This window comes from Enhydra lutris, unplaced genomic scaffold (assembly GCF_002288905.1).
Source record: "Enhydra lutris kenyoni isolate GAN:26980312 unplaced genomic scaffold, ASM228890v2 scaffoldscaffold3, whole genome shotgun sequence".
In the NCBI taxonomy this organism is placed as follows: Eukaryota; Metazoa; Chordata; class Mammalia; order Carnivora; family Mustelidae; genus Enhydra; species Enhydra lutris.
Window position 1 is genome coordinate 9,360,936 of NW_019154087.1, and position 9,673 is coordinate 9,370,608.

Sequence of the window (9,673 nt, forward strand, 5' to 3'; positions counted from 1 at the left end):
GAAAATGACAGAATTAAATCCAACTGTATGTAACTAATGACACTAAAAGAAAATGGACTAAATAAAGGCAAAGACTGTCAGCAGCATAAAAAAAATAAGACACAACTATATGCTTTCTATAAGAGACATACTGTAAACATAAAAATAGGTTCAGAGCAAAGGGATAGGAAAAATACATGATAAAAATAATAAGTATAATAAAGTGTTGGGCCCATGTTAATATAAGGCAAACTGGATTTAAGAACAAGAAGTATTCCAGTGAAAGAGATGAACATTTCATAATTATTATTGTTACTTTTTTTAACACTTCATAATTATAAAAAGATCACTTTATCAAGAAGATATAATAATTACAAATGTGTATGCATCTAATATAGAGCTTCAAAATAAATGAAGCAAATACTGACAAAAAGGGACAAATAGACATATCTAAAGTTATAATGGGAGATTTTAAGACACCTCTTTTAGTAACCGATGGAACACTGAGTATACTATGAACCAACTTGATCTGACTATTATTATACAACACCATCAACTTCAAACAAAAAGTACACATTCTTTCTTTAAGTGTGCATGGAACAGTTACCAAGATAGGCCATATGCTTGGCTAAATAAATCTCAATAAATTTAAAAATTAATATGTATTTATATATTTATAAACCCCAATGAAATTAAATTAGAAGTTGTTACTCCTGAGATATCCCAATAAACCCTAAATATTTAGAAACTAAGAAACAGGCTTCTATATAACTCATGAATCAAAGAATAAATCACAAGAACTATAAGAAAGTATTTTTGACTAATAATAAAAACACAACAAATAAAAACTGTGGGATGTATCTAAAGCAGTGTGTATTAGGAAATTTTTAGTATTATATACTTAGATTAGACCATAAAAAGGTCTAAGAGTAATTAAGATTCCACTTCAAAAACTAGCAAGGCTGATGAATAAAAAAAAATGTCGACAGCTAATATGAATAAAAGAAAAGACATTACTATGGCTTCTATAGACATTATGATAACAAACAAATACTATTTTTAAAACTTTGTATCAATAAAGTTGAAAAATGAGATGAAATGGAAAAATTCCTTAAAATATAAATTTACCAAATAGACGCAAGGAACAATAGAATATCTGAAGAGCTCTATGTCTATTAAAGAAATGGAATGCAGAAGTGTCTGGGTAGCTCAGCTGGTTAAGTATCTGACTCCTGATTTTGGCTCAGGTCATGATCTCAGGGTCCTGGGATGAGCCCAAGTGGGTTCCCCACTCAGCAGGGAGTCTGCTTGAGGATTCTCTCCATCTCCTTCTGTCCCTCCCACTGCTCGCTAACGTGTTCTCTCTCTCTCTCTCGCAAATAAATAAATAAATCTTAAAAAGAAAAGAAATGGAATTGATAGTAAAAATGTATCTCACAAAAACACTCTAGACCTAGATGGCTTTCCTAATGAATTCTATCAATCATTTATGGAAGAAATTTTGTCAAGTTTATACAAACATTTTCAGAAAAGAGAGGATGAGGAAATACTGCCAGACTCATTTATTGAGGACAGCATTCTGATACCAAAATCTGAGATAAATCTTCTTTTTTTTTTAAGATTTTATTTATTTATTTGACAGAGAGAGAGTGAAAAAGAGAGTGCACAAGCCAGGGAGAGAAGCAGGAGGAGAGTGAGAGGAAGAAGCAGACTCCCCACTGAGCAGAGAGCCTGATTCCGGACTCCATCCTAGGATCCTGGGATCATGACCTGAGTCAAAAACAGATACTTATCCAACTGAGCCACCCAGGTGCCCCTGACAGAAATACTTTTGAGAAAAGAAAAATCACAGACCAATATCCTTCATAAACATAGATAAAACAAATGCTTTAAAATTGGTACATTTTATCCAGAATTACATAAAAATTTATTACACCATGACCAACTGTAATTCATTCAAAGAATGAAAAGATTGTTTAACATACAAAAATGAATCAATGTAATCTGCCATAATGATAGAATAAAAGAGGAAAAGCAAACTATTACTTCAATGGATACAGAAAAAGCATTTGAATAAATTTAACACCTATTCATGATTTTGCAACAACAAAAAAATCTCTGCAAACTAAAATAGGGAAAAAAATTCTTCCTTAGTCTGATAAAAGGCAGTTTTTAAAAACCTCCTTCTAATATCAAACTTAATGGTGAACACTAAAGATTTACATTTAATTTAATTTACATTTAATTATCTTAACATTTGAGATCAGGGGCAAGACAAAGATGTCTACTCTCACTTTTATTCAAAACTGTTTTGGAAGTCCAAAAAAGTGTAATAAGGTGACAAAGGACACAGGAAGTACACATATTAGAAAGAAAAAGCAAAACTGTTTTATTTACAGATGACGTGATTATATTAAAAAAAAAAATGGAATCTAAAAAAAAAACTATAGCTAATAACATAAATTTATCAAGATCTCAATATATAAGGCCAATATACAAAATCAATTCTATATATACCAACAGCAAAAACTGAGATTTAAAGAATGTTTAATCTTATTCATTATAGTAACAAAATTAGAAAATGCTTAGCAACATATTTCATAAAAGACATGCAAAACCTCTAAAAGTTATAAAACAGGAACACCTGGGTGGCTTAGTCGGTTGTGTGTTTACCCTCAGCTCAGGTCATGATCCCAGGGTTCTGAAATCAAGTCCCACATTGGGCTCCTTGCTCAATGGGGACTCTGCTCTCCCTCTGTCTGCCATTTTCCCTTCTTGTGCTCTCTCTGACAAATAAATAAATTTAAAAAAATAAATGAAAGCTACAAAACAGTGCTGAGAGAAATTTGAAAAGATCTGAATAAAGGGAGAAGTATATTATGTTCGTGATTGGAAGACTGAATATTGCTGAGTCAATTTTCCCCAAAATTCAATTCAAAATTCAATCCAATTCAATTCAAAATTCTATAAATTCAGTGCAATTACAATCACATTTATAATCCTAACAGAATTTTTTTTTGGTAGAAGTTGGCAAGTTGATTCTAAAATTGATATAAAAATGCAAAATACATAGATTAGTCAAAATAGTTTTGAGGAACAAAGCTGAAAGTCAGAATAACATAAATTCAAGACATACATAGAGTTACAACAATTAAGAGAATATGGTATTGGTGTAAAGATAGATAAATAGATTAAAGGAATAGACCAGAGTCTAAAAATAGACCCACATATATATAGAAAAAAGAGTATATGCCATATGATTCCATTTATATAAAGTTTAAGAACAGGCAAAAACTAATCTGTGGTGATAGAAATTAGAGGAATGGTTGCCTAAGCAATGGTGGGGAGTGGGGTAAAGGTGGACTGGGAGGGAGCACAAGGGAATTTTCTACGTCTCAGCTGGGGTAGAGATTACATGAATGTGTATAAATTTATTAAAACTCCTTGAATTAGACATTTAAGATCTGTGCATTTCACTGTATTCAAACTTCCCTGAATAAATAAAAACTAAAATTGGAGCTAAGGGAGTAAAAATTCTTCAGGAAGAAGTAGATATTTGAAACACAAGTAGGATTTGGCCAAGTGAAGGATGGAAGAAGGAGATTGGAAGTAGACAGTGTGATATGTGGAAAGGCACAGAAGTGTGACATAGCACAGTTCTAAGGAGGAAGGGCTGGGAGAGGCCAAATTGGAAAGGGCTTTGGGATTAAGACATTTGAAGTTCATCCTGAAAACTAGGGTAAGCCACTGAGGCATTTTTTGTTGGCAAGATCAAACTAAGAGCAAAGTAGGGAATGGGTGTGAAGGAACTCATCGAGGGTTAAGGAAGTTGAGCTCTAAAGTGGCACCAGACAAGAGTGAGGATTCCAGCCAAGGTGGAGAGAGGTCTGTAGGCAAAGAGAAATTTTTAAGTGGTAGTAAAGGAGTAGGATCTACAAGTTTAATGCAGGTATGGATTCCGGGATGGGTGAAGGGGATGACAGGGTTGACAGAGGAAATCTGAGTCCTATTTTCCATTAGCTTGTCACTAGCTTTGGAGAGTTAATGGCACAGAGGGTACAAGGGTCAGAGCTGTGAGTAAAAACTAAATGACAGGTTTCTCAAGTTATCTATAATGTCAACTAAAAGGAAAAAATTGAAAGAAAAATATTTTGTCTTACAAAGATCAAAGTTTTCTAAGGTGAAAGAAAAACTTGACTGTAATTAAAAAAAAAAGTCTAATTTACTGCCAACTCCCCCCCCCCAAAAAAATGGTCAAATAAAGCTAACATTTATTAATCCTTACTATGTGCCAAGCGCTGTATTAGGTACATCTTATGTAATATCTTGATGAATCCTGCTACTAACCCGAAGAGATTGGTATAAAAATTGTCCTATTTTTCAGAATAGGGAACTAAGATTGCCCAAGATCATTCAGGTTGCTGGTGGGGGAGGCAGAATCCAACCAGGCACAGATATCTGCCTTTGGTCACCTGCGTAAAGGTGTTAGCTATAAGGTTACAACAGGTGATTTTCATTTTCTGATCTCACAACTGTTAGTGATTTTGGAGGAAGAAGGTGGGGAGATTACAGAAGAAAAACCAGAATTGGGAAGGGATCAGGAGAATTGTTCTTCCTCAACTGATACACATTCCTATGGAGTTGAACCTCAGAATGTAAGAGATAATAAAAACCTATCTGTCATGGTCTGATTTATGTCCCTCCCAAAATTCATATGTTGAAGTCCTAACTACTTCAGGCCTAGTAGCTCAGAATGTGACTGCATTTGGAGACAGGACCTTGAAAGAGGGGATTACATTAAAAGAGGTGATAAGTTAAAAATTAGGGGGCCCCTAACCCAATCTAATTGGTGTCCTTATAATAGGAGATTCTTATACATGTATACAGAGAAAAGGCCATGTGAGGACACAATGAGAAGATGACCAGCTGCAAGCTAGGGAGAGAGGCTTCAGAAGAAACCAAATCTGGTGACACTTGATGTTGGACTTCCAGCTTCCAGAACAGTGAGAAAATAAATTTCTGTTGTTTAAGCCACCCAGTCTGTGGTACTTCGTTATGACAGCCTTAGCTAACTAATCATCCATCTGTCCATCCATTTCTTTATTCAACTATATTATGTGCTAAGCTCAAGAGAGACATAAAACACTAAACCTTATCTCCTAAAGAGAAAAATGGGTAAAGAACAATTATAACTCTATGGGGATAGTGTTCTGACAGCTTTATGTTCAATTTAGGGTGTTAGATAAGGTGTCCTGTGGGAAGTGACATATACCTTGCAGACTCAAGGATTTGCAGAAATTCCCCAGTCTAGAAGAGGGTTTCTGAACCTGACACTATGGACATTTTAGGCCAGATAATAATTTGTTGGGAGGGCTTGCCTTGTGCATTATAGGACATTTAGTAGTATTCCTGGCCTCTATCCCTTAGATGCCATTTGCACCCCCACCCCAAGTTGTGACAACCCGACAGCTCTCCAGACATTGCCAAATGTCTCTTGTGGGACAAAAATGGTCTAGAGGGTGGGTATGAGCTTCTAAGATGAGGACACAGCATAGAATCAGACCAAAGATAAGATGGCCATTCAGGAGCTTGCAACCCTCTCATTTTACAAATGAGAAACTAAGGCTCAGAAAGGCTCAATTCCTTATGTGAGACCATGAACTGGCCAGTGTAACCAGAAGCAGCAGTGAAGGTAGTGGGAATAAATGCAAATTCACAAGAAATCTTTAATATGAGGCTCATCTCTCTCTCTGTGTGTATGCATATTTTTAAAGAAATATAATATCAAGCTCTTACCTATTGTAATATTTGAGACTATGGGGCTCCAACACGTTAAAGGTTTATTTTCTAGTGCCTGGCATAATGACTGGTTGAGTAAGTAGTAAACTAGGACAAGCTACTGGACTAAACCCGAAACAATATCAGATATGATGCTATTTACATTTTTCAAAGGATTAGTCTAAAATTTACATCTTGGTGACTAGTAAGCTGCCAGTAACTATGTATGAAAGTGGTTTTGGTAAGGGCAGATGCTAAACACAAGAGATGTTAGTTAGCATTGTCATTTCTTACTGTAACAGGAAGCAGTCTACAGACCTGGGCCTGACTGGTGGGACAGTCTGCTGTGGCAAGGTGATTTTAAAGCATCTGAATAATGGTCGGTGTAAACACTCACTAGCAAAATTGTTTGTTTAAATTATATCTAAACATAAGCAAAAGTTAATGATCCAACAAAGGTACCTGTTCTTTCAGGTTCACAATTTATGACAATTTTGACTTGGTGCTATGAGGTACTTGGCATTTCTTACAAAGCACAGAGCTTTGCAAGGCATTTAAAATGACAATGTATGTGTAGAAGAATGAAACTCTACCATTCTCTTACACCATACACAAAGATAAACTCGAAATGGATAAAAGATCTCAATGTGAGGCCAGAATCCATCAGAATCTTAGAGGAAAACATAGGCTGTAACCTCTTCAACATCAGCCATGGCAACTTCTTTCAAGATATGTCTCCAAAGGCAAAGGAAACAAAAGCGAAAATGAACTTTTGGGACTTCATCATGATCAAAAGCTTCTGCACAGCAAAGGAAACAGTCAACAAAACAAAGAGGCAACCCACGGAATGGGAAAGATATTCGCAAATGACACTACAGACAAAGGACTGATCTCCAGGATCTATAAAGACCTCCTCAAACTCAACACACAGAAAACAGATAATCATGTCAAAAAATGGACAGAAGACATGAACAAGACACTTGTCCAATGAAGACATACAAATGGTTAACAGACACACGAAAAAATGTTCATCATCACTAGCCATCAGGGAGATTCAAATCAAAACCACATTGAGATACCACCTTACACCAGTTAGAATGGCCAAAATTAACAAGACAGTAAACAACGTGTGTTGGAGAGGATGTGGAGAAAGGGGAACCCTCTTACACTGTTAGTGGGAATGCAAGTTGGGGCAGCCACTTTGGAAAACAGTGTGGAGATTCCTTAAGAAATTAAAAATAGAGCTTCCTTATGACCCACAATTGCACTACCAGGTATTTACCCCAAAGACACAGATGTAGTGAAAAGAAGGGCCATCTGTACCCCAGTGTTCATAGCAGCAATGGCCACAGTCACCAAACTGTGGAAAGAACCAAGATGCCCTTCAACAGATGAATGGATAAGGAACATGTGGTCCATATACACTACGGAGTATTATGCCTCCATTAGAAAGGATGAATACCCAACTTTTGTATCAACATGGATGGGACTGGAAGAGATTATGCTGAGTGAAATAAGTCAAGCAGAGAGAGTCAATTATCATATGGTTTTGCTTATTTGTGGAGCATAAGAAATAACATGGAGGACATGGGAAGACGGAGAGAAGGGAGTTGAGGGAAATTGGAAGGGGAGAAGAACCATGAGAGACTGTGGACTCTGAAAAACAATCTGAGGGTTTTGGAGGGGCAGGGGGTGGGAGGTAGGATGAGCCTGGTGGTGGGTATTATGGAGGGCATGTATTGCATGGAGCACTGGGTGTGGTGCATAAACAATGAATTTTGGAACACTGAAAAGAAATTTTAAAAATAAGTAAAAATTAAAAAAAAATAAAATGACAATGTGGAGAGTTCTCTTTCATTGCCATCGAGGGTAAAGGTAAGACATACGCCAGCCTCAGAATCAGGGTTCCTTTTTGGGAACTAACTGAAAAATATCTCCTCTAAGGAGCCTTGGGTGGTCATGTTGGACTTTGTGCTACTTTCACTTCCTCCTCAGTCCTTATGTAGCCCATCTGGACTAACTCAGGAGGCACTCAACAAATGCTGACTAGAATGAGGCTTTCTGGTGTTTTTCCCAGTCCCTGAAGAGGACTCTTCTTTCTTTTGTATTTTTTTCCACCCTGCCTTCCCATTCCTTAAGATCTTAAGACCTGATCCATGGAGCACTGGGTTTTACACACAAACAATGAATCATGGAACACTACATCAAAAACAAATGATGTACTGTATGGTGACTAACAACATAATAAAAATAAAATAAAATAAATTTATAAATGTACATACCCTTTGGGGGGAAAAATAAAGACTTGATTCAGGGGTGATGTTCAGTTTTTCCTGCACCTGTCATTTCTCAAAGTTCTCTAGCTTCAAATAATCAGTATGCCAAGGTATCGTATTTTGGGTTAGTGCATTCTGAACCCTGCTACCACTTTGGCATAAGGATTATTTTGAACTGAAAATATTTGAGAATCAACAGATCTATAAAGAACCCTCCCCAGATATTTCCTCATCTGACTAAAGACAGAAAGTACTGAGAAATAAGGGCTGCCATAAATTCCCCGTCCCTGAGGTGGACTTGTACAAACAAACCTGACTGGGATAACACTGATGTCTCATTAATTTCCTCCATGTATTTATCTTCCCACAGTTTGCCACTGCTGAAAGCCCAAAACTTTTTCCTTTGTCATGTCACATCTCCATAATTACTCATTCTTTGTTAAAAAATGGTATAGAAGCTCTCAGTCCTATCTACTTCTTTGAGTCCTCACTTCTTTTCCAGAAAAACCATGATGTCCCATTAAAAATTAACATCAAATAAAATTTATATGCCTTTTTTTTCTGTTAAGATAATATGCAAAGCCCCAGGTAATAAATCTAAAAGGGTAAAGAAAGTTTTCCTCCCCCACAGTTTATGTGTTACCTCACTATTTCTTTTGTTCACTATGTTCCCTGTTCATCTATTTCACTGATTGTTAATTTTGCTCTATATATCTATCCATGTATCTCCCCATCCATCCATTCATCTATGTATTCATGATCCATTCATCCAGATAGCTATTTACTTATTTTATTGAATGTTTTGAGATTACTTGTAGATATCATGACACTATATATCTAAATACTTCATCAAGAATCTTCAAAAACAAAAGCTTTTATTTATACAAACATAATTATCAGACTTAGAAATTTAACATTGCACTGATATTATTATTTAATTCCTTGCTACCCATAGTGTTGTCCCAGGGCCAGCAGCATCTGACCTTACCATTAGGAACTCTCAGATGGTATACATGAGAGTCGGAGGGCGTGTGGAATCTGTGTTTTATTTTTCTTAAATTTTTAATTTTTATTAGTATAATCAAAGAATTTCATAAATATGCTTTGTGTTGATATACTATTTTCTTTAAACCATTTACACAGAGCTGTAATGTAGACCAGTTATTCCCACATTTTCCCACCCTGCACCCTGTGCATTAGGAAGCAGAATCTTGTCTGTATTTTCTGTCCTGGAATCCAATGCCTACTTCAAGTGCTCAATAAACAGTTCCTGAAATACTGCACTTGGGAAGAGGCTTATTTTTTCCATAGTGTAAAATGATAAGACAAAGACTTCCACTAAAATGCACCACAGAAACACTGAATTTTATAGAATTTTTTTGATCTACCTGGAATCCTGTAAAGATGTTAAGTTCATTTTTTTAATTTTTAAAATTTTTTATTTGAGTATGTTGACATATGTTACATTAGTTTCAGGCATATAACATAGACATTTAATAAGCTTACACATTATGCTATGTTCACCACAAGTATAGCTATCATATCTCACCATACAACGTTTTTACAATATCATTGACTGCATTCCTTATGCTATATCTTATATATATTCACATTCCATATTCATTCCATAACTGGAAGCC